At 51.5% G+C, this 22,023-nt stretch overlaps 1 protein-coding gene across 1 annotated transcript in view; it reads right to left on the bottom strand.

The window, feature by feature from the left end:
• The window catches only part of LOC133358828 (caskin-2-like), a 61,373-nt gene extending 60,137 nt beyond the window's left edge, over positions 1 to 1,236 (bottom strand). Inside the window, exon 1 of the mRNA XM_061577276.1 lies at positions 1,211 to 1,236. The gene's annotated coding sequence lies outside the window, so the exon portion shown is untranslated. The remainder of the gene's footprint in view (positions 1 to 1,210) is intronic.
• Positions 1,237 to 22,023: the final 20,787 nt, after the last annotated feature.

The raw sequence follows: 22,023 nt of genomic DNA, 5'->3' as shown, positions 1-22,023 counted from the left end.
TGAGGCTGAGTCGACCTAGGGGAGGCCCAGGACCGGTTCAGATAATCGTCACTGGTGTTGGCCGTGAGCGGGAATCGTAGTGTAGTGTACTGACCACAGCACTACCGCTCCCCACCACACACACAGATACACACACACGCACACACACACCCGCACACACACAAACACACACCCACACGCACACAGCAAATACCCACACACACAAACACACACCCGCACACACACATACCCACACACACACAGATACACACACCCGCATACACACACACACCCGCACACACACACAGATACACACACACATGCACACAGATACACACACACACAAACACACAGATACACACACACATGCACACAGATACACACACACACAGATACCCACACACACACAAACACGCCCGCACACACACACATACTCACACACACACAGATACCCACACACACATACCCCCACACACACACATACCCACACATGCACACAGATACACACACATACCCACACACACACACACAGATACCCACACACACACAAACTCACACACACACAGATACCCACACACACACGCACACAGATACCCACACACACAAACACACACCCACACACACACACATACACACACACACATACACACACGCACACAGATACACACACAGATACCCACACACACCACACACACTAACACGTACCCACATACACATATACCCACACACACACTAACACGTACCCACACACACTAACACGCACACACACGCACACACACACTAACACGTACACACACACAGACACACACCCACACACACACACTAACACGCACACACCCACACGTACCCACACACACACACAGACACACACGCACACTAACACGTACACTAACACACACAGACACACACACACACTAACACGCACACACGCACACTAACACGTACACAGATACTCACACGCACTAACACGTACACACACACACAGACACACACACTAACACGCACACACACACTAACACACGCACACTAACACGTACCCACACACACACACACCCACACACACAGACACGCACTAACACACACACTAACACACACACAGACACACACACTAACACGCACACACACACACTAACACACACAGACACACTAACACGCACACACACACACTAACACACAGACACACACACACACGTACCCACACACACACCCACACTAACACACCAACACGTACCTGTCTCTCCGCTCCTCTCACGCGTCTGCCCACACACTCACCTGGCCGCCAGGTACGAGCTGGAAGTCACGCCCCATTCATCTCTGCGTGCCGGTGACATCACCTCGGAGCCCGTGCCAGGCTCGGTGCACCTCGAGGCCACGTGGCCTCTGCACAGAGTATACAAAAGATAAAGATCCCCCGCATAGCCTTAACAGAATGTAAGGAGCAAGTGTTGTTAGCGAGCACCTATGAAAGCCAGAGGACACACACGCACGTACACGTTGTTATTGAATGCGTGTGGATAATTCGCTTTGTAACACGATTTTTGTGTCTGGGTAGTAAGTGTTATTTCCTAATTGCTTATGCCTCAAAAGTATAGAAAGTAGCTATTTTTCGATTTAAAGCTTTCGTGACTGCAGGGATTCATCTTCTTGGTTCTTTCGGTAAAGTCACGTAGAAGGGAAGTAATAAAATAATAAAAATAAAACATAATAAAATACAATAATTCTCACCACGACGTTTCGGCTACAACGCAAGCAGCCGTCTTCCCTTCTACGTGAATTTACCAAAAGAACCAAGAAAAAGTAGCTATTGTTATACCCCACAAACTTTGCTTTTGTGACCGGGACTTTACGTGAAGGAATGGCACAAATGCGCATCGCGTTTTCTCATTTTAAAAAATATAGGCCAATTTCAAACTATCACAGTTCTGGTCACAAAAGCAAAGTTTGTGTGATTTTTTTTCGCTAAAGTCACGTAGGTAAGAGTATGAATCCTTGCAGTCACGAAAGCTTCAAATCTAGAATTTGTGGGGAATAATCGCCGTTTTCTGGACGTTTGAGGCATAAGCAATTACGAAATAACACTTAATACCCAGGAACAAACAACATATGTTATTGTTACACAGTGAAAACGAGTAACTTTATATTTTATTTCATCAGGTATATAATGTCCCATTGGGCTCCGTAGCTCTTTCAGAAGCAAATGTTCGCTCTATGAAGTGGCTCGCCACGTGGAAATTGGATAGCAGCCAAATACTCGAGATTTATAATTTCTATAAAATCTTTCCACCGCGGTGACCATCAGACATGAGGTTTGCGGTTCATCGCCAAATACTCTAGATTTATCATTTCTATAACACATTCCTGCGGAGGGAGCTGGTAGGAACGTTGGGTTGCTCGGTCAATGGCCTGCAGGGTCAACGGCGGCGTGGTGTATTCCGCAAATATGCCCGACTGTGAGGGCGGGCACAAGCCGGCGTGAGTAGGTTAAACGTTGAGTTTTATAAGGGCACCACGGGGTGACCAGCCCCTCCCCACCCAGCCCCACCCCTCCCACCCAGCCCCTCCCCACCCAGCCCCACCATGCCCATCCAGCCCCTCCCCACCCTCCCCTCCCCACCCAGCCCTACCTCTCCCACCCCCCCACCCTCCCCACCCTCCCCACCCTTCCCACCCTCCCCACCCAGCCCCTCCCCACCCTCCCCTCTCCACCCAGCCCCACCCCTCCCATTTTTGGATGCACGACAGACGGACGGACACAATAATCCCCTGTGGGCTGGTGTAACCAGGAGGTTCCTACCAGTAAAATCTATTCACTGCATTGACCATCAGACATGAGGTTCGCGGTTCAAATCCAGCAGCCCGCCCTGGTTATTGCTGCGATTGTAACACCCGCAATGACACTTTAAACTATGTTTTAATTTCACCACTTAGCTATGTAACTCTTTATTTTTCAGAAGCGACCTGGCCACAAATGACAGCTCAACGGGAGTGGGTTTATCAGCATTGTGTGGACATTTATAGCCGCTGGCAAATACTCGAAACGCGTGACGTTGATTCTAAATGTCGAGGGGAAAACCGGAGGAGAAGCCGGGGAAAATCCACGTGGCCACGGGGAGAGAAAGAGACACGCAAACTCCAAATATACAGCAGCAGCAGGCATCGTCAGGGTCGGGATTGAACCCACGACCTTCTGTACACCAAGCGAGGTAGTCAACATCTCCTAGCCACCGTGATGATGATGAGAGAGAGAGACACGCAGACTCCAAATATACAGCAGCAGGCATCGTCAGGGTCGGGATTGAACCCACGACCATCTGTATACCAGGCAAGGTAGTCAACATCTCCTAGCCACAGTGATGATGAGAGAGAGAGACACGCAAACTCCAAATATACAGCAGCAGGCATCGTCAGGGTCGGGATTGAACCCACGACCTCCTGTACACCAGGCGAGGTAGTTAACATCTCCTAGCCACCGTGATGATGATGAGAGAGAGACACGCAAACTCAATATACAGCAGCAGGCATCGTCAGGGTCGGGATTAAACCCACGACCTCCTGCACACCAGGCGAGGTAGTCAACATCTCCTAGCCACCGTGGCGCCCACACTTACGCACGTTAGGGGCTGTCCATAAATGACGTCACGCACCTAGGGGGGGGGGGGTGACGAGGGGGGGGGGGGTGAGAAATGTGACGTCACATCAAAATGCGCAACTTTAAATAAATATAGACAACACGTTCTACTTAATTAAATTGACTTTGTAATAAATGTTTTCTCCTACAACATCAGAGTGCAGCGCCACATTAAATACGCACTACAATGACAATAGTTTACAGCGATTTGAAGCATGTTTTATTTTTGGGGGGGGGGGGGGCAGAGCTTTGTGACGTCATATTTGAGGGGGGGTCTGACTTTTGGTGACGCCGTGTGACGAGGGGGGGGGGGGGGAGTCAAAAATCGTCCAAAATCGCGTGACGTCATTTATGGACGATCCCTTTGTAGCTCCTCCTTCTTCTTCAAGGCCGTAATTATACTAAATGTCCCCTACAATATATCGATATAAAACAGATTTATGTTTATATGATTGTGATTATGGTTGTACTTTATGAATCCCTAATCTCTGCCATTACATACGATGACACAAGAAAAGGTAAAAAAGAAAAAACAGAGTCATGTAAATTTCGATTTAAAGCTTTCGTGACTGCAGGGATTCATATTCTTGGTTCTTTCGGTAAAGTCACGTAGAAGGGAAATAATAAAATAATAAGAATACAACATCATTAAATACAATTCTCACGACGTTAGTGAATTTTTAAAATTATATTTTAGGCAGGAAATTAGTTTTAAATTTTAGATTTTAATTTAGGGGGCGGGACCCCCAGACCCCCTGGAAGATGTAGCCCCCCCCAATGTTGACGTCATGGCTACTACGGCCCTTGGTGTGGAGGCAGGGTCACGACCCCTCACAAGGTCACGTGGCTGGGGCCCTCGGTGTGGAGGCTGGGTCACGACCCCCGCTCAAGGTCACGTGGCGAGGGCCCTCGGTGTGGAGGCAGGGTCACGACCCCCCACAAGGTCACATCCAGGGCCGGGCGAGGCGGACAACCGCGTCGGGGGGAGCGGCGGCGGCAGTGGAGCTGGGTCGCTGTGACGACGTCTCTACACCTCCACCACCACCTCCACCTTCTTGGTTGTGTCTGTGACGACGTCTCTCCACCTCCACCACCACCTCCACCTTCTTGGTTGTGTCTGTGACGACGTCTCTCCACCTCCACCACCACCTCCACCTTCTTGGTGGTGTCTGTGACGACGTCTCTACACGTCCACCACCACCTCCACCTTCTTGGTTGTGTCTGTGACGACGTCTCTACACCTCCACCACCACCTCCACCTTCTTGGTTGTGTCTGTGACGACGTCTCTACACCTCCACCACCACCTCCACCTTCTTGGTTGTGTCTGTGACGACGTCTCTACACCTCCACCACCACCTCCACCTTCTTGGTTGTGTCTGTGACGACGTCTCTACACCTCCACCACCACCTCCACCTTCTTGGTTGTGTCTGTGACGACGTCTCTACACCTCCACCACCACCTCCACCTTCTTGGTTGTGTCTGTGACGACGTCTCTACACCTCCACCACCACCTCCACCTTCTTGGTTGTGTCTGTGACGACGTCTCTACACCACCACCACCACCTCCACCTTCTTGGTTGTGTCTGTGACGACGTCTCTACACCTCCTCCACCACCTCCACCTTCTTGGTTGTGTCTGTGACGACGTCTCTCCACCTCCACCACCCTCCACCTTCTTGGTTGTGTCTGTGACGACGTCTCTCCAACTCCACCACCACCTCCACCTTCTTGGTGGTGTCTGTGACGACGTCTCTACACCTCCACCACCTCCACCTCCTTGGTGGTGTCTGTGACGATGTCTCGACACCTCCACCACCACCTCCACCTTCTTGGTTGTGTCTGTGACGACGTCTCTACACCTCCACCCCCACCTCCACCTTCTTGGTGGTGTCTGTGACGACGTCTCTACACCTCCCCCCCCACCTCCACCTTCTTGGTCGTGTCTGTGACGACGTCTCTACACCTCCACCACCACCTCCTCCTTCTTGTTGTGTCTGTGACGACGTCTCTACACCTCCACCACCACCTCCACCTTCTTGGTTGTGTCTGTGACGACGTCTCTCCACCTCCACCACCACCTCCACCTTCTTGGTTGTGTCTGTGACGACGTCTCTCCACCTCCACCACCACCTCCACCTTCTTGGTTGTGTCTGTGACGACGTGTCTACACCTCCACCACCACCTCCACCTTCTTGGTTGTGTCTGTGACGACGTCTCTCCACCTCCACCACCACCTCCACCTTCTTGGTTGTGTCTGTGATGACGTCTCTCCACCTCCACCACCACCTCCACCTTCTTGGTTGTGTCTGTGACGACGTCTCTACACCTCCACCACCACCTCCACCTTCTTGGTTGTGTCTGTGACGACGTCTCTACACCTCCACCACCACCTCCACCTTCTTGGTTGTGTCTGTGACGACGTCTCTACACCTCCACCACCACTTCCACCTTCTTGGTTGTGTCTGTGACGACGTCTCTACACCTCCACCACCACCTCCACCTTCTTGGTTGTGTCTGTGACGACGTCTCTACACCTCCACCACCACCTCCTCCTTCTTGGTTGTGTCTGTGACGACGTCTCTACACCTCCACCACCACCTCCACCTTCTTGGTTGTGTCTGTGACGACGTCTCTACACCTCCACCACCACCACCTCCACCTTCTTGGTTGTGTCTGTGACGACGTCTCTACACCTCCACCACCACCTCCACCTTCTTGGTGGTGTCTGTGACGACGTCTCTACACCTCCACCACCACCTCCACCTTCTTGGTTGTGTCTGTGACGACGTCTCTACACCTCCACCACCACCTCCACCTTCTTGGTTGTGTCTGTGACGACGTCTCTACACCTCCTCCACCACCTCCACCTTCTTGGTTGTGTCTGTGACGACGTCTCTACACCTCCACCACCACCTCCACCTTCTTGGTTGTGTCTGTGACGACGTCTCTCCACCTCCACCACCTCCACCTTCTTGGTTGTGTCTGTGACGACGTCTCTACACCACCACCTCCACCTTCTTGGTTGTGTCTGTGACGACGTCTCTACACCTCCACCACCTCGTTCTTCTTGGTTGTGTCTGTGACGACGTCTCTACACCTCCACCACCACCTCCACCTTCTTGGTTGTGTCTGTGACGACGTCTCTCCACCTCCACCACCACCTCCACCTTCTTGGTTGTGTCTGTGCCGACGTCTCTCCACCTCCACCACCACCTCCTCCTTCTTGGTCGTGTCTGTGACGACGTCTCTCTACCTCCACCACCACCTCCACCTTCTTGGTGGTGTCTGTGACGACGTCTCTACACCTCCACCACCACCTCCACCTTCTTGGTTGTGTCTGTGACGACGTCTCTTCACCTCCACCACCACCTCCACCTTCTTGGTTGTGTCTGTGACGACGTCTCTCCACCTCCACCACCACCTCCACCTTCTTGGTTGTGTCTGTGACGACGTCTCTACACCTCCACCACCACCTCCACCTTCTTGGTTGTGTCTGTGACGTCGTCTCTACACCTCCACCACCACCTCCACCTTCTTGGTTGTGTCTGTGACGACGTCTCTACACCTCCACCACCACCTCCACCTTCTTGGTTGTGTCTGTGACGACGTCTCTACACGTCCACCACCACCTCCACCTTCTTGGTGGTGTCTGTGACGACGTCTCTACACCTCCACCACCACCTCCACCTTCTTGGTTGTGTCTGTGACGACGTCTCTACACGTCCACCACCACCTCCACCTTCTTGGTGGTGTCTGTGACGACGTCTCTACACCTCCACCACCACCTCCACCTTCTTGGTGGTGTCTGTGACGACGTCTCTACACCTCCACCACCACCTCCTCCTTCTTGGTTGTGTCTGTGACGACGTCTCTACACCTCCACCACCACCACCTCCACCTTCTTGGTTGTGTCTGTGACGACGTCTCTACACCTCCACCACCACCTCCACCTTCTTGGTTGTGTCTGTGACGACGTCTCTACACCTCCACCACCTCCACCTTCTTGGTTGTGTCTGTGACGATGTCTCTACACCTCCACCACCACCACCTCCACCTTCTTGGTTGTGTCTGTGACGACGTCTCTACACCTCCACCACCTCCACCTTTTTGGTTGTGTCTGTGACGACGTCTCTACACCTCCACCACCACCTCCACCTTCTTGGTTGTGTCTGTGACGACGTCTCTACACCTCCACCACCACCTCCACCTTCTTGGTCGTGTCTGTGACGACGTCTCTACACCACCACCACCACCACCTCCACCTTCTTGGTGGTGTCTGTGACGACGTCTCTACATCTCCACCACCTCCACCTTCTTGGTTGTGTCTGTGACGACGTCTCTACACCTCCACCACCACCTCCACCTTCTTGGTTGTGTCTGTGACGACGTCTCTACACCTCCACCACCACCTCCACCTTCTTGGTTGTGTCTGTGACGACGTCTCTCCACCTCCACCACCACCTCCACCTTCTTGGTCGTGTCTGTGACGACGTCTCTACACCTCCACCACCTCCTCCACCTCCTTGGTTGTGTCTGTGACGACGTCTCTCCACCTCCACCACCACCTCCACCTTCTTGGTTGTGTCTGTGACGACAGTCTCTACACCTCCACCACCACCTCCACCTTCTTGGTTGTGTCTGTGACGACGTCTCTACACCTCCACCACCACCTCCAACTTCTTGGTTGTGTCTGTGACGACGTCTCTACACCTCCACCACCACCTCCACCTTCTTGGTTGTGTCTGTGACGACGTCTCTCCACCTCCACCACCACCTCCTCCTTCTTGGTTGTGTCTGTGACGACGTCTCTCCACCTCCACCACCACCTCCTCCTTCTTGGTTGTGTCTGTGACGACGTCTCTACACCTCCACCACCACCTCCTCCTTCTTGGTTGTGTCTGTGACGACGTCTCTACACCTCCACCACCACCTCCACCTTCTTGGTTGTGTCTGTGACGACGTCTCTACACCTCCACCACCACCACCTCCACCTTCTTGGTTGTGTCTGTGACGACGTCTCTACACCTCCACCACCACCTCCACCCTCTTGGTTGTGTCTGTGACGACGTCTCTACACCTCCACCACCACCTCCACCTTCTTGGTTGTGTCTGTGACGACGTCTCTACACCTCCACCACCACCTCCACCTTCTTGGTTGTGTCTGTGACGACGTCTCTACACCACCACCACCACCTCCACCTTCTTGGTTGTGTCTGTGACGACGTCTCTACACCTCCTCCACCACCTCCACCTTCTTGGTTGTGTCTGTGACGACGTCTCTCCACCTCCACCACCTCCACCTTCTTGGTTGTGTCTGTGACGACGTCTCTCCACCTCCACCACCACCTCCACCTTCTTGGTGGTGTCTGTGACGACGTCTCTACACCTCCACCACCTCCACCTCCTTGGTGGTGTCTGTGACGATGTCTCTACACCTCCACCACCACCTCCACCTTCTTGGTTGTGTCTGTGACGACGTCTCTACACCTCCACCACCACCTCCACCTTCTTGGTGGTGTCTGTGACGACGTCTCTACACCTCCACCACCACCTCCTCCTTCTTGGTTGTGTCTGTGACGACGTCTCTACACCTCCACCACCACCTCCACCTTCTTGGTTGTGTCTGTGACGACGTCTCTCCACCTCCACCACCACCTCCATCCTTCTTGGTTGTGTCTGTGACGACGTCTCTCCACCTCCACCACCACCTCCACCTTCTTGGTTGTGTCTGTGACGACGTCTCTACACCTCCACCACCACCTCCACCTTCTTGGTTGTGTCTGTGACGACGTCTCTCCACCTCCTCCACCACCTCCACCTTCTTGGTTGTGTCTGTGACGACGTCTCTCCACCTCCACCACCACCTCCACCTTCTTGGTTGTGTCTGTGACGACGTCTCTCCACCTCCACCTCCACCTTCTTGGTTGTGTCTGTGACGACGTCTCTACACCTCCACCACCACCTCCACCTTCTTGGTTGTGTCTGTGACCACGTCTCTACACCTCAACCACCACCTCCACCTTCTTGGTTGTGTCTGTAACGACGTCTCTACACCTCCACCACCACCTCCACCTTCTTGGTTGTGTCTGTGACGACGTCTCTACACCTCCACCACCACCTCCACCTTCTTGGTTGTGTCTGTGACGACGTCTCTACACCTCCACCACCACCTCCACCTTCTTGGTTGTGTCTGTGACGACGTCTCTACACCTCCACCACCTCCACCTTCTTGGTTGTGTCTGTGACGACGTCTCTACACCACCACCTCCACCTTCTTGGTTGTGTCTGTGACGACGTCTCTACACCTCCACCACCTCGTTCTTCTTGGTTGTGTCTGTGACGACGTCTCTACACCTCCACCACCACCTCCACCTTCTTGGTTGTGTCTGTGACGACGTCTCTCCACCTCCACCACCACCTCCACCTTCTTGGTTGTGTCTGTGACGACGACTCTCCACCTCCACCACCACCTCCTCCTTCTTGGTCGTGTCTGTGACGACGTCTCTCCACCTCCACCACCACCTCCACCTTCTTGGTGGTGTCTGTGACGACGTCTCTACACCTCCACCACCACCTCCACCTTCTTGGTTGTGTCTGTGACGACGTCTCTACACCTCCACCACCACCTCCACCTTCTTGGTTGTGTCTGTGACGACGTCTCTCCACCTCCACCACCACCTCCACCTTCTTGGTTGTGTCTGTGACGACGTCTCTACACCTCCACCACCACCTCCACCTTCTTGGTTGTGTCTGTGACGACGTCTCTACACCTCCACCACCACCTCCACCTTCTTGGTTGTGTCTGTGACGACGTCTCTACACCTCCACCACCACCTCCACCTTCTTGGTTGTGTCTGTGACGACGTCTCTACACGTCCACCACCACCTCCACCTTCTTGGTGGTGTCTGTGACGACGTCTCTACACCTCCACCACCAATACCACCTTCTTGGTTGTGTCTGTGACGACGTCTCTCCACCTCCACCACCACCACCTCCACCTTCTTGGTCGTGTCTGTGAGACGTCTCTACACCTCCACCACCACCTCCACCTTCTTGGTTGTGTCTGTGACGACGTCTCTACACCTCCACCACCACCTCCTCCTTCTTGGTTGTGTCTGTGACGACGTCTCTACACCTCCACCACCACCACCTCCACCTTCTTGGTTGTGTCTGTGACGACGTCTCTACACCTCCACCACCACCACCTCCACCTTCTTGGTGGTGTCTGTGACGACGTCTCTACACGTCCACCACCACCTCCACCTTCTTGGTTGTGTCTGTGACGACGTCTCTACACCTCCACCACCACCTCCTCCTTCTTGGTTGTGTCTGTGACGACGTCTCTCCACCTCCACCACCACCACCTCCACCTTCTTGGTTGTGTCTGTGACGACGTCTCTACACCTCCACCACCACCTCCACCTTCTTGGTTGTGTCTGTGACAACGTCTCTACACCTCCACCACCTCCACCTTCTTGGTTGTGTCTGTGACGATGTCTCTACACCTCCACCACCACCATCTCCACCTTCTTGGTTGTGTCTGTGACGACGTCTCTACACCTCCACCACCACCTCCACCTTCTTGGTTGTGTCTGTGACGACGTCTCTACACCTCCACCACCACCTCCACCTTTTTGGTCGTGTCTGTGACGACGTCTCTACACCACCACCACCACCTCCACCTTCTTGGTGGTGTCTGTGACGACGTCTCTACACCTCCACCACCACCTCCACCTTCTTGGTTGTGTCTGTGACGACGTCTCTCCACCTCCACCACCACCTCCACCTTCTTGGTCGTGTCTGTGACGACGTCTCTACACCTCCACCACCTCCTCCACCTCCTTGGTTGTGTCTGTGACGACGTCTCTCCACCTCCACCACCACCTCCACCTTCTTGGTTGTGTCTGTGACGACGTCTCTACACCTCCACCACCACCTCCACCTTCTTGGTTGTGTCTGTGACGACATCTCTACAGCTCCACCACCACCTCCACCTTCTTGGTTGTGTCTGTGACGACGTCTCTCCACCTCCACCACCACCTCCTCCTTCTTGGTTGTGTCTGTGACGACGTCTCTACACCTCCACCACCACCTCCTTTTTCTTGGTTGTGTCTGTGACGACGTCTCTACACCTCCACCACCACCTCCTCCTTCTTGGTTGTGTCTGTGACGACGTCTCTACACCTCCACCACCACCTCCACCTTCTTGGTTGTGTCTGTGACGACGTCTCTACACCTCCACCACCACCTCCTCCTTGTTGGTTGTGTCTGTGACGATGTCTCTACACCTCCACCACCACCTCCTCCTTCTTGGTTGTGTCTGTGACGATGTCTCTACACCTCCACCACCACCTCCACCTTCTTGGTTGTGTCTATGACGACGTCTCTCCACCTCCTCCACCACCTCCACCTTCTTGGTTGTGTCTGTGACGATGTCTCTACACCTCCACCACCACCTCCACCTTCTTGGTTGTGCCTGTGACGACGTCTCTACACCTCCACCACCACCTCCTCCTTCTTGGTTGTGTCTGTGACGATGTCTCTACACCTCCACCACCACCTCCACCTTCTTGGTTGTGTCTGTGACGACGTCTCTCCACCTCCTCCACCACCTCCACCTTCTTGGTCGTGTCTGTGACGACGTCTCTCCACCTCCTCCACCACCACCACCTCCACCTTCTTGGTTGTGTCTGTGACGATGTCTCTACACCTCCACCACCACCTCCACCTTCTTGGTCGTGTCTGTGACGACGTCTCTACACCTCCACCACCACCTCCACCTTCTTGGTTGTGTCTGTGACGACGTCTCTCCACCTCCACCACCACCTCCACCTTCTTGGTCGTGTCTGTGACGACGTCTCTCCACCTCCACCACCACCTCCACCTTCTTGGTTGTGTCTGTGACGACGTCTCTCCACCTCCACCACCACCTCCACCTTCTTGGTTGTGTCTGTGACGACGTCTCTACACCTCCACCACCACCTCCACCTTCTTGGTTGTGTCTGTGACGACGTCTCTCCACCTCCACCACCACCACCTCCACCTTCTTGGTTGTGTCTGTGACGACGTCTCTACACCTCCACCACCACCTCCACCTTCTTGGTTGTGTCTGTGACGACGTCTCTACACGTCCACCACCACCTCCACCTTCTTGGTGGTGTCTGTGACGACGTCTCTACACCTCCACCACCAATACCACCTTCTTGGTTGTGTCTGTGACGACGTCTCTCCACCTCCACCACCACCACCTCCACCTTCTTGGTGGTGTCTGTGACGACGTCTCTACACCTCCACCACCACCTCCACCTTCTTGGTTGTGTCTGTGACGACGTCTCTACACCTCCACCACCACCTCCTCCTTCTTGGTTGTGTCTGTGACGACGTCTCTACACCTCCACCACCACCACCTCCACCTTCTTGGTTGTGTCTGTGACGACGTCTCTACACCTCCACCACCACCTCCACCTTCTTGGTTGTGTCGGTGACGACGTCTCTACACCTCCACCACCACCTCCTCCTTCTTGGTTGTGTCTGTGACGACGTCTCTACACCTCCACCACCACCACCTCCACCTTCTTGGTTGTGTCTGTGACGACGTCTCTACACCTCCACCACCACCTCCACCTTCTTGGTTGTGTCTGTGACAACGTCTCTACACCTCCACCACCTCCACCTTCTTGGTTGTGTCTGTGACGATGTCTCTACACCTCCACCACCACCACCTCCACCTTCTTGGTTGTGTCTGTGACGACGTCTCTACACCTCCACCACCACCTCCACCTTCTTGGTTGTGTCTGTGACGACGTCTCTACACCTCCACCACCACCTCCACCTTTTTGGTCGTGTCTGTGACGACGTCTCTACACCACCACCACCACCACCTCCACCTTCTTGGTGGTGTCTGTGACGACGTCTCTACACTTCCACCACCTCCACCTTCTTGGTTGTGTCTGTGACGACGTCTCTACACCTCCACCACCACCTCCACCTTCTTGGTGGTGTCTGTGACGACGTCTCTACACGTCCACCACCACCTCCACCTTCTTGGTTGTGTCTGTGACGACGTCTCTACACCTCCACCACCACCTCCACCTTCTTGGTTGTGTCTGTGACGACGTCTCTACACCTCCACCACCACCTCCACCTTTTTGGTCGTGTCTGTGACGACGTCTCTACACCACCACCACCACCTCCACCTTCTTGGTGGTGTCTGTGACGACGTCTCTACACCTCCACCACCTCCACCTTCTTGGTTGTGTCTGTGACGACGTCTCTACACCTCCACCACCACCTCCACCTTCTTGGTTGTGTCTGTGACGACGTCTCTACACCTCCACCACCACCTCCACCTTCTTGGTTGTGTCTGTGACGACGTCTCTCCACCTCCACCACCACCTCCACCTTCTTGGTCGTGTCTGTGACGACGTCTCTACACCTCCACCACCTCCTCCACCTCCTTGGTTGTGTCTGTGACGATGTCTCTCCACCTCCACCACCACCTCCACCTTCTTGGTTGTGTCTGTGACGACGTCTCTACACCTCCACCACCACCTCCACCTTCTTGGTTGTGTCTGTGACGACGTCTCTACACCTCCACCACCACCTCCACCTTCTTGGTTGTGTCTGTGACGACGTCTCTCCACCTCCACCACCACCTCCTCCTTCTTGGTTGTGTCTGTGACGACGTCTCTACACCTCCACCACCACCTCCTCCTTCTTGGTTGTGTCTGTGACGACGTCTCTACACCTCCACCACCACCTCCTCCTTCTTGGTTGTGTCTGTGACGACGTCTCTACACCTCCACCACCACCTCCACCTTCTTGGTTGTGTCTGTGACGACGTCTCTACACCTCCACCACCACCTCCTCCTTGTTGGTTGTGTCTGTGACGATGTCTCTACACCTCCACCACCACCTCCTCCTTCTTGGTTGTGTCTGTGACGATGTCTCTACACCTCCACCACCACCTCCACCTTCTTGGTTGTGTCTGTGACGACGTCTCTCCACCTCCTCCACCACCTCCACCTTCTTGGTTGTGTCTGTGACGATGTCTCTACACCTCCACCACCTCCACCTTCTTGGTTGTGCCTGTGACGACGTCTCTACGCCTCCACCACCACCTCCTCCTTTTTGGTTGTGTCTGTGACGATGTCTCTACACCTCCACCACCACCTCCACCTTGTTGGTTGTGTCTGTGACGACGTCTCTCCACCTCCTCCACCACCTCCACCTTCTTGGTCGTGTCTGTGACGACGTCTCTCCACCTCCTCCACCACCACCACCTCCACCTTCTTGGTTGTGTCTGTGACGATGTCTCTACACCTCCACCACCACCTCCACCTTCTTGGTCGTGTCTGTGACGACGTCTCTACACCTCCACCACCACCTCCACCTTCTTGGTTGTGTCTGTGACGACGTCTCTCCACCTCCACCACCACCTCCACCTTCTTGGTCGTGTCTGTGACGACGTCTCTCCACCTCCACCACCACCTCCACCTTCTTGGTTGTGTCTGTGACGACGTCTCTCCACCTCCACCACCACCTCCACCTTCTTGGTTGTGTCTGTGACGACGTCTCTACACCTCCACCACCACCTCCACCTTCTTGGTTGTGTCTGTGACGACGTCTCTCCACCTCCACCACCACCACCTCCACCTTCTTGGTTGTGTCTGTGACGACGTCTCTACACCTCCACCACCACCTCCACCTTCTTGGTTGTGTCTGTGACGACGTCTCTACACCTCCACCACCACCTCCACCTTCTTGGTTGTGTCTGTGACGACGTCTCTCCACCTCCACCACCACCTCCACCTTCTTGGTTGTGTCTGTGACGACGTCTCTCCACCTCCACCACCACCACCTCCACCTTCTTGGTTGTGTCTGTGACGACGTCTCTACACCTCCACCACCACCTCCACCTTCTTGGTTGTGTCTGTGACGACGTCTCTCCACCTCCACCACCACCACCTCCACCTTCTTGGTTGTGTCTGTGACGACGTCTCTACACCTCCACCACCACCTCCACCTTCTTGGTTGTGTCTGTGACGACGTCTCTACACCTCCACCACCACCTCCACCTTCTTGGTTGTGTCTGTGACGACGTCTCTACACCTCCACCACCACCTCCACCTTCTTGGTTGTGTCTGTGACGACGTCTCTACACCTCCACCACCACCTCCACCTTCTTGGTTGTGTCTGTGACGACGTCTCTACACCTCCACCACCTCGTTCTTCTTGGTTGTGTCTGTGACGACGTCTCTACACCTCCACCTCCACCTTCTTGGTTGTGTCTGTGACGACGTCTCTCCACCTCCACCACCACCACCTCCACCTTCTTGGTTGTGTCTGTGACGACGTCTCTACACCTCCACCACCACCTCCACCTTCTTGGTTGTGTCTGTGACGACGTCTCTACACCTCCACCACCACCTCCACCTTCTTGGTTGTGTCTGTGACGACGTCTCTACACCTCCACCACCTCGTTCTTCTTGGTTGTGTCTGTGACGACGTCTCTACACCTCCACCTTCTTGGTTGTGTCTGTGACGACGTCTCTACACCTCCACCACCACCTCCACCTTCTTTGTTGTGTCTGTGACGACGTCTCTACACCTCCACCACCTCGTTCTTCTTGGTTGTGTCTGTGACGACGTCTCTACACCTCCACCTCCACCTTCTTGGTTGTGTCTGTGACGACGTCTCTACACCTCCACCACCACCACCACCAACTCCTTCTTCTTGATTTCGATTTAAAGCTTTCGTGACTGCAGGGATTCATCTTCTTGTTTCTTTCGGTAAAGTCACGTAGAAGGGAAGTAATAAAATAATAAAAATAAAACATAATAAAACAATTCTCACGACGTTTCGGCTACAACGCAAGCAGCCGTCTTCAGGCTTCACCTGAAGACGGCTGCTTGCGTTGTAGCCGAAACGTCGTGAGAATTGTTTTATTATGTTTTATTTTTATTATTTTATTACTTCCTTCTTCTTGGTTGTGTCTGTGGGTCGGAAGGAGGGTGCATTGCGTCGATATCCGTTGTTGCTGCTTTGTTGTTGCGTTGTTGCTTTTGTTGTTGTTGTTGCGTTGTTGTAATGTTGTTGTAAGGTTGTTGTTAGGTTGCTGTTACGTTGTTGTAATGTCATTATTGTTGTTGTAATGTTTTTGTAACGTTGTAAGGTTGTTATGTTGCTTTTACGTTGTTGTTGTTGTTGTAATGTTGTTGTAATGTTGTTGTTATTGTTGTTGTTGTTGCGTTGTTGTTACGTTGTTGTTACGTTGTTGTAATGTTGTTGTAATGTTGTTGTAAGGTTGTTGTAAAGTTGTTGTAATGTTGTTGTAATGTTGTTGTAAGGTTGTTGTAAAGTTGTTGTAATGTTGTAATGTTGTTGCTGCGTTGTTGTAACGTTCTTTATTCTGGACAAGCCACGTCCCGCAACACGGCTGGAGGCTTTAATTTTTTTTAAAGAATTCCATTTGTGCATCGCCAGGTAACGGGACCTTCCGTAGCAATCATCCCTCTCCTCCTCCTCCTCTCCGCCAGAGTCAATCCGCCCGGAGTCGCCCTCGCGAACGACTCCATCCCGGTCTCACCCCGGCGACTCTGGGACGTGGCGCGTCTCCACGTTGGTCCGGCAGACACCGACAAACTCCACACGCGCCCATTAAAACATCGCCGGAATCAATGGAGAACTTGAATTGTGTAGCACTATCTTCTTGGTTCTTTCGGTAAAGTCACGTAGAAGGGAAATAATAAAATAATAAAAATAAAATACAAATAATAAAAATAAAATAATGAAAATGAAACATGATAAAATCAATATTTTATGTTTTATTCTTTTTTATTTTATTATTTCCCTTCTACGTGACTTTACCGAAAGAACTAAGTAGTGAATCCCTGCAGTCACGAAAGCTTTAAATCGAAATGTGTAGCACTATTTCGTGAAAAAGGGTGCCCATTCAAAGTGCTGTTACAGATTTTAAAGACAAACTCCACACGCGCCCATTTACATTTTGCCGGAATCAATGAAAACTTGAATTGTGTAGCACTATTTCGTGAAAAAGGGTGCCATTCGAAGTGCTGTACAAATTAAATAAGTAATTTTTTAAAAAATGCAAGTTTCAAAAGGTGAGTTTTTAGATTTAACAGAAGGCACTTTAGCCGCCTCTTCATCTCCCCTGCCAAGGGGTTCATAGTGGCCGTGTCAGAGACACTGAGTGAGCAACTTGACCTCGTGGCTTCAGGTTTCAAGGGCTGGTGGGCTGGGTTTGTCTCTTTCTCTCGACTCAAAATGGCCGTGTCAGAGACACTGACGAATCTGACGGCCAGAGGCACACGGACGAATCTGTGTTGAGCTCCAGGTCCTGGCAGTGTGCCCCCCAGGCAGGGTCCGGACTTGGGCCAGAGGGCAGTGGTGGGTCGGTTCCAAATGTGGTCAGAGTACTGAAAACTAAACAGGGTGCTTCCAAAAAAATATGAACAATTACATGGGACTTAATTCTAGATTTGAAGCTTTCGTGACTGCAAGGATTCATATTCTTAGGTTTTTTTCGGTAAAGTCACGTAGGTAAAAAATTTATAAAAGTTAAATAAAAATAAAATAAAAATACACGGGACTGTCGTTTTTTAATGGGAAAAAGGGATAATACGCTGTAACACCAGGCCGTAGCCATGGAGTCAACATTGGGGGGGGGCCAAATCTTCCAGGAGGTCTGGGGGGCCCCCCCCAGAAAAAAAAATCTAAATTAGAAAACTCATTTCCTGCCTAAAATATAAAAAAATTCACTAACATAAAGGATTTTTTTGTTTACAATAATGTCTAATAGTGTATTGTATTACAATGCTCTGTTTTTACTTTTTTACCTTTTCCTGTTTCATTGTATGTAATCGCAGAGATTCGGGATTAATAAAGTACAATCATAACCACAATCATATAAACAGAAATATTTTCTTGCAATATATTGGGGGGGGGGGGGGTGGGGGACTTTTTTGCATATTTGAATATATATTATACTAACGGCCTTGCTGCAATACGATAACAAATGTGACGTTAATAGCTTCACACAGCCAAAGAGTCTCCCACGTGTTCGCCATCGTTGTCAAGGCGTGGCTGGAATCTTCTCCAGGTGGTCTCCAGAGCCTGGAGGCGACGAATTTCTCGTGGTTTTTGTTGCAAATTCTCAGAAGTGTTACAAAAAACATTTTTTTGACGCACCCTGTATCTTGATTCTGTTACCTTCAACTCTGTTGTTCTTAATTTTTACTGCAGACTTGCATCCCCTTGGGTCGCGATCTTAAAACAAATGTAAGAATGTTAATGAGCACGTAGGAGTTGATGAAACGAAGTCGTAACTAAACGTTGCCCGTGTGATAAATTTGCGTTGTCGATGATTTACCTTCTAAAAATTAATTCTGCCCGTGTCTCGTTACCCCCCCTCCACCCCAGGAAGGGCATCTCGCAGCCCCAGGCGGTGAGCGTTGCACCCCCGGGTGAAGAAGAAAAAATTAACCCGTAAAAACAAAGTTTTTCACTATAAATCCTTTATATGCGTGGCATCGGTTTATTCTATTATTCATTTCTGTTTTTCTTGAGTAAGAGTTTCATTTTTATCACATTGGTATTTTAAATTAAATATGAAATTATTTTTTTCCTAAAAAGTGGAAAATTTTGGGAAAAAAAGTTTCACGAAAATAAATTGTCACGCACAACGAGTCTGTGTGCAAAATGTCAGCTCGATTGGATCACGGGAAGTGAGTTAAACAACGACCGAAAGATTTGCACGGTCGTAAGCGCGCAAGCAAGTGAACTTAATATAAAGGATTTAAAAATCACTAAAGTCTACGGCACGAGTTCACGTGCGGAGAGATGGAACCACCTGGGATTTGGCGTTAAGAACTTCCAAAGTTAATAAAAACACGCTTTAATGAAATGTACTGTCCGAGCTGCACCTCCCCTGCCCCCTTCCCCCATCGCCCCTCCCCCCTCCTTCCACACCCCCCGCCCCTGGGCGTGGCTCCACGAGGCTTGCCGTGACGTCAGGGTATAAACATGGGCATTTTCGTTTATTTTTAAATCCTTTATATTAAGTTCGCTTTCTTGCTTGCTTGCGTGCTTGCTTACGACCGTGCAAATCTTTCGGTAGTTTTTTAACCCACTTCCCGTGATCCAATCGAGCTGACATTTTGCACACAGACTCGTTGTGTGAGCCAATTAATGTTCGTGAAATTTTTTTTCCAAAATTTTACACTTTTTAGGGAAAACAAATTAAATATTTAATTACCAATTGCTTAATACTGCCAGACAATCATCTGACCCATAGGTGGCAGCCATCTCAAGCCAGAGGACGAGAGGACTCTAGCCGCCACGCATATAAAGGATTTAGAGTGAAAAACTTTGTTTTTACGGGTTATACTTATTTATCATGTGCATCCACAGTGACTTGCACACAAACACGTGCACCTCGTGCTCTCTTTTAGCCCCCCTCCCGATACGTTCTATTCATTGGCTACCACATTCTGATAAGCTCCTCCCCCCCTCTCCTCCCCCTCAACTTGTATTTAAGAGCTTGCATCTTGAATCCCTCCCTCACTTGATGCAGTAAATCTGGCTGTGACGGTCCCACCTGATGACGGAGACTTGTGTTGCCTCCGAAACGTCGTGATTTTATTGTTTTATTTTTATTAATTTTAATTTCATTTTTTACCTACGTGACTTTACCGAAAGAACTAAGAGTACGTCAGGGACCACGTGGTGATTTACAGGCAACGTTATTTGAGCGTGGACAATTAGAGCCGTAAAAATATAGTTTCAAATTATTTATTTAAATTTTCAATGATAGAATATAGCAGAGGTGGGACAAAGTCATTGTTATGCAAGTCCAAGTCGAGTCTGAAGTCATCAAATTCATGACTCGAGTCTGACTCGAGTCCAAGTCACATGACTCGAGTCCACACCTCAGAGGTGGGACAAAGTCATTGTTATGCAAGTCCAAGTCGAGTCTGAAGTCATCAAATTCATGACTCGAGTCTGACTCGAGTCCAAGTCACATGACTCGAGTCCACACCTCTGGAATATAGTATTGTCATCAGTATGACATAGCTATACCAAGTTTGTAGTCGATACGACATTGGGAATACGGTTGAAATTGAGTTACAATATTTTTTGGATACAACACATACAGTAAGTGAAATAAAAGCGTGTAAAAAGTCTAAAAATACATTCTTTGGATTTTTTATGATAGAATATCGTGTTGCCATCACTATAACACACCCATACCAAGTTTGCAGTCGATATCACATTGGGAAGTGTGTAAAAATTGAGTTACAAGATTTATTTTTGAGGATACAACAAACCAAGTGAGTTAAATAAAAGCGTGTCAATAAAAAACTGTTTGTAGAGCTTTGACCGTCTAGAATACGCGTCGGAGCTTCTACTGCGAAGGGTCATGACGATCCCCCACGGATCCAGAGGGAGCTGAACAACATCAGGCATCTCGCATCCCCAGGGTCTGTGCCGGATGATCCGAGTAGCTAAAGCAGCTACACCACCGCGTGTAGCAGCTACACCACCGCGTGTAGCAGCTACACCACCGCGTGTAGCAGCTACACCACCGCGTGTAGCAGCTACACCACCGCGTGTAGCAGCTACACCACCGCGTGTAGCAGCTACACCACCGCGTGTAGCAGCTACACCACCGCGTGTAGCAGCTACACCACCGCGTGTAGCAGCTACACCACCGCGTGTAGCAGCTACACCACCGCGTGTAGCAGCTACACCACCGCGTGTAGCAGCTACACCACCGCGTGTAGCAGCTACACCACCGCGTGTAGCAGCTACACCACCGCGTGTAGCAGCTACACCACCGCGTGTAGCAGCTACACCACCGCGTGTAGCAGCTACACCACCGCGTGTAGCAGCTACACCACCGCGTGTAGCAGCTACACCACCGCGTGTAGCAGCTACACCACCGCGTGTAGCAGCTACACCACCGCGTGTAGCAGCTACACCACCGCGTGTAGCAGCTACACCACCGCGTGTAGCAGCTACACCACCGCGTGTAGCAGCTACACCACCGCGTGTAGCAGCTACACCACCGCGTGTAGCAGCTACACCACCGCGTGTAGCAGCTACACCACCGCGTGTAGCAGCTACACCACCGCGTGTAGCAGCTACACAAATGCTACGGGTCCCGCACTTTCAAGGGCCCCGCGCTAAATGCTTTCAAGCTATCAATTCCGGTTCAGTGATTCTGCACTTGCTCTATTACTATAGTACTATACCGCCTTCAACTTTTACGAACGACCGGGTGTTTAAGGTTAGCGATTTGTCGCATCATCCGGCTGTATAGCGGGTGAAAAAATACAATTGCTTTACTGTGCAAGTTAAACATTCCTGTTGTAATATTTACGTGTTTTTTA

The sequence above is a fragment of the Lethenteron reissneri genome, chromosome 63 (assembly GCF_015708825.2).
Source record: "Lethenteron reissneri isolate LAM-NWPU_2019-01 chromosome 63, ASM1570882v1, whole genome shotgun sequence".
Classification (NCBI taxonomy): Eukaryota; Metazoa; Chordata; class Hyperoartia; order Petromyzontiformes; family Petromyzontidae; genus Lethenteron; species Lethenteron reissneri.
This window is presented reverse-complemented; position numbering and strand designations above follow the sequence as displayed.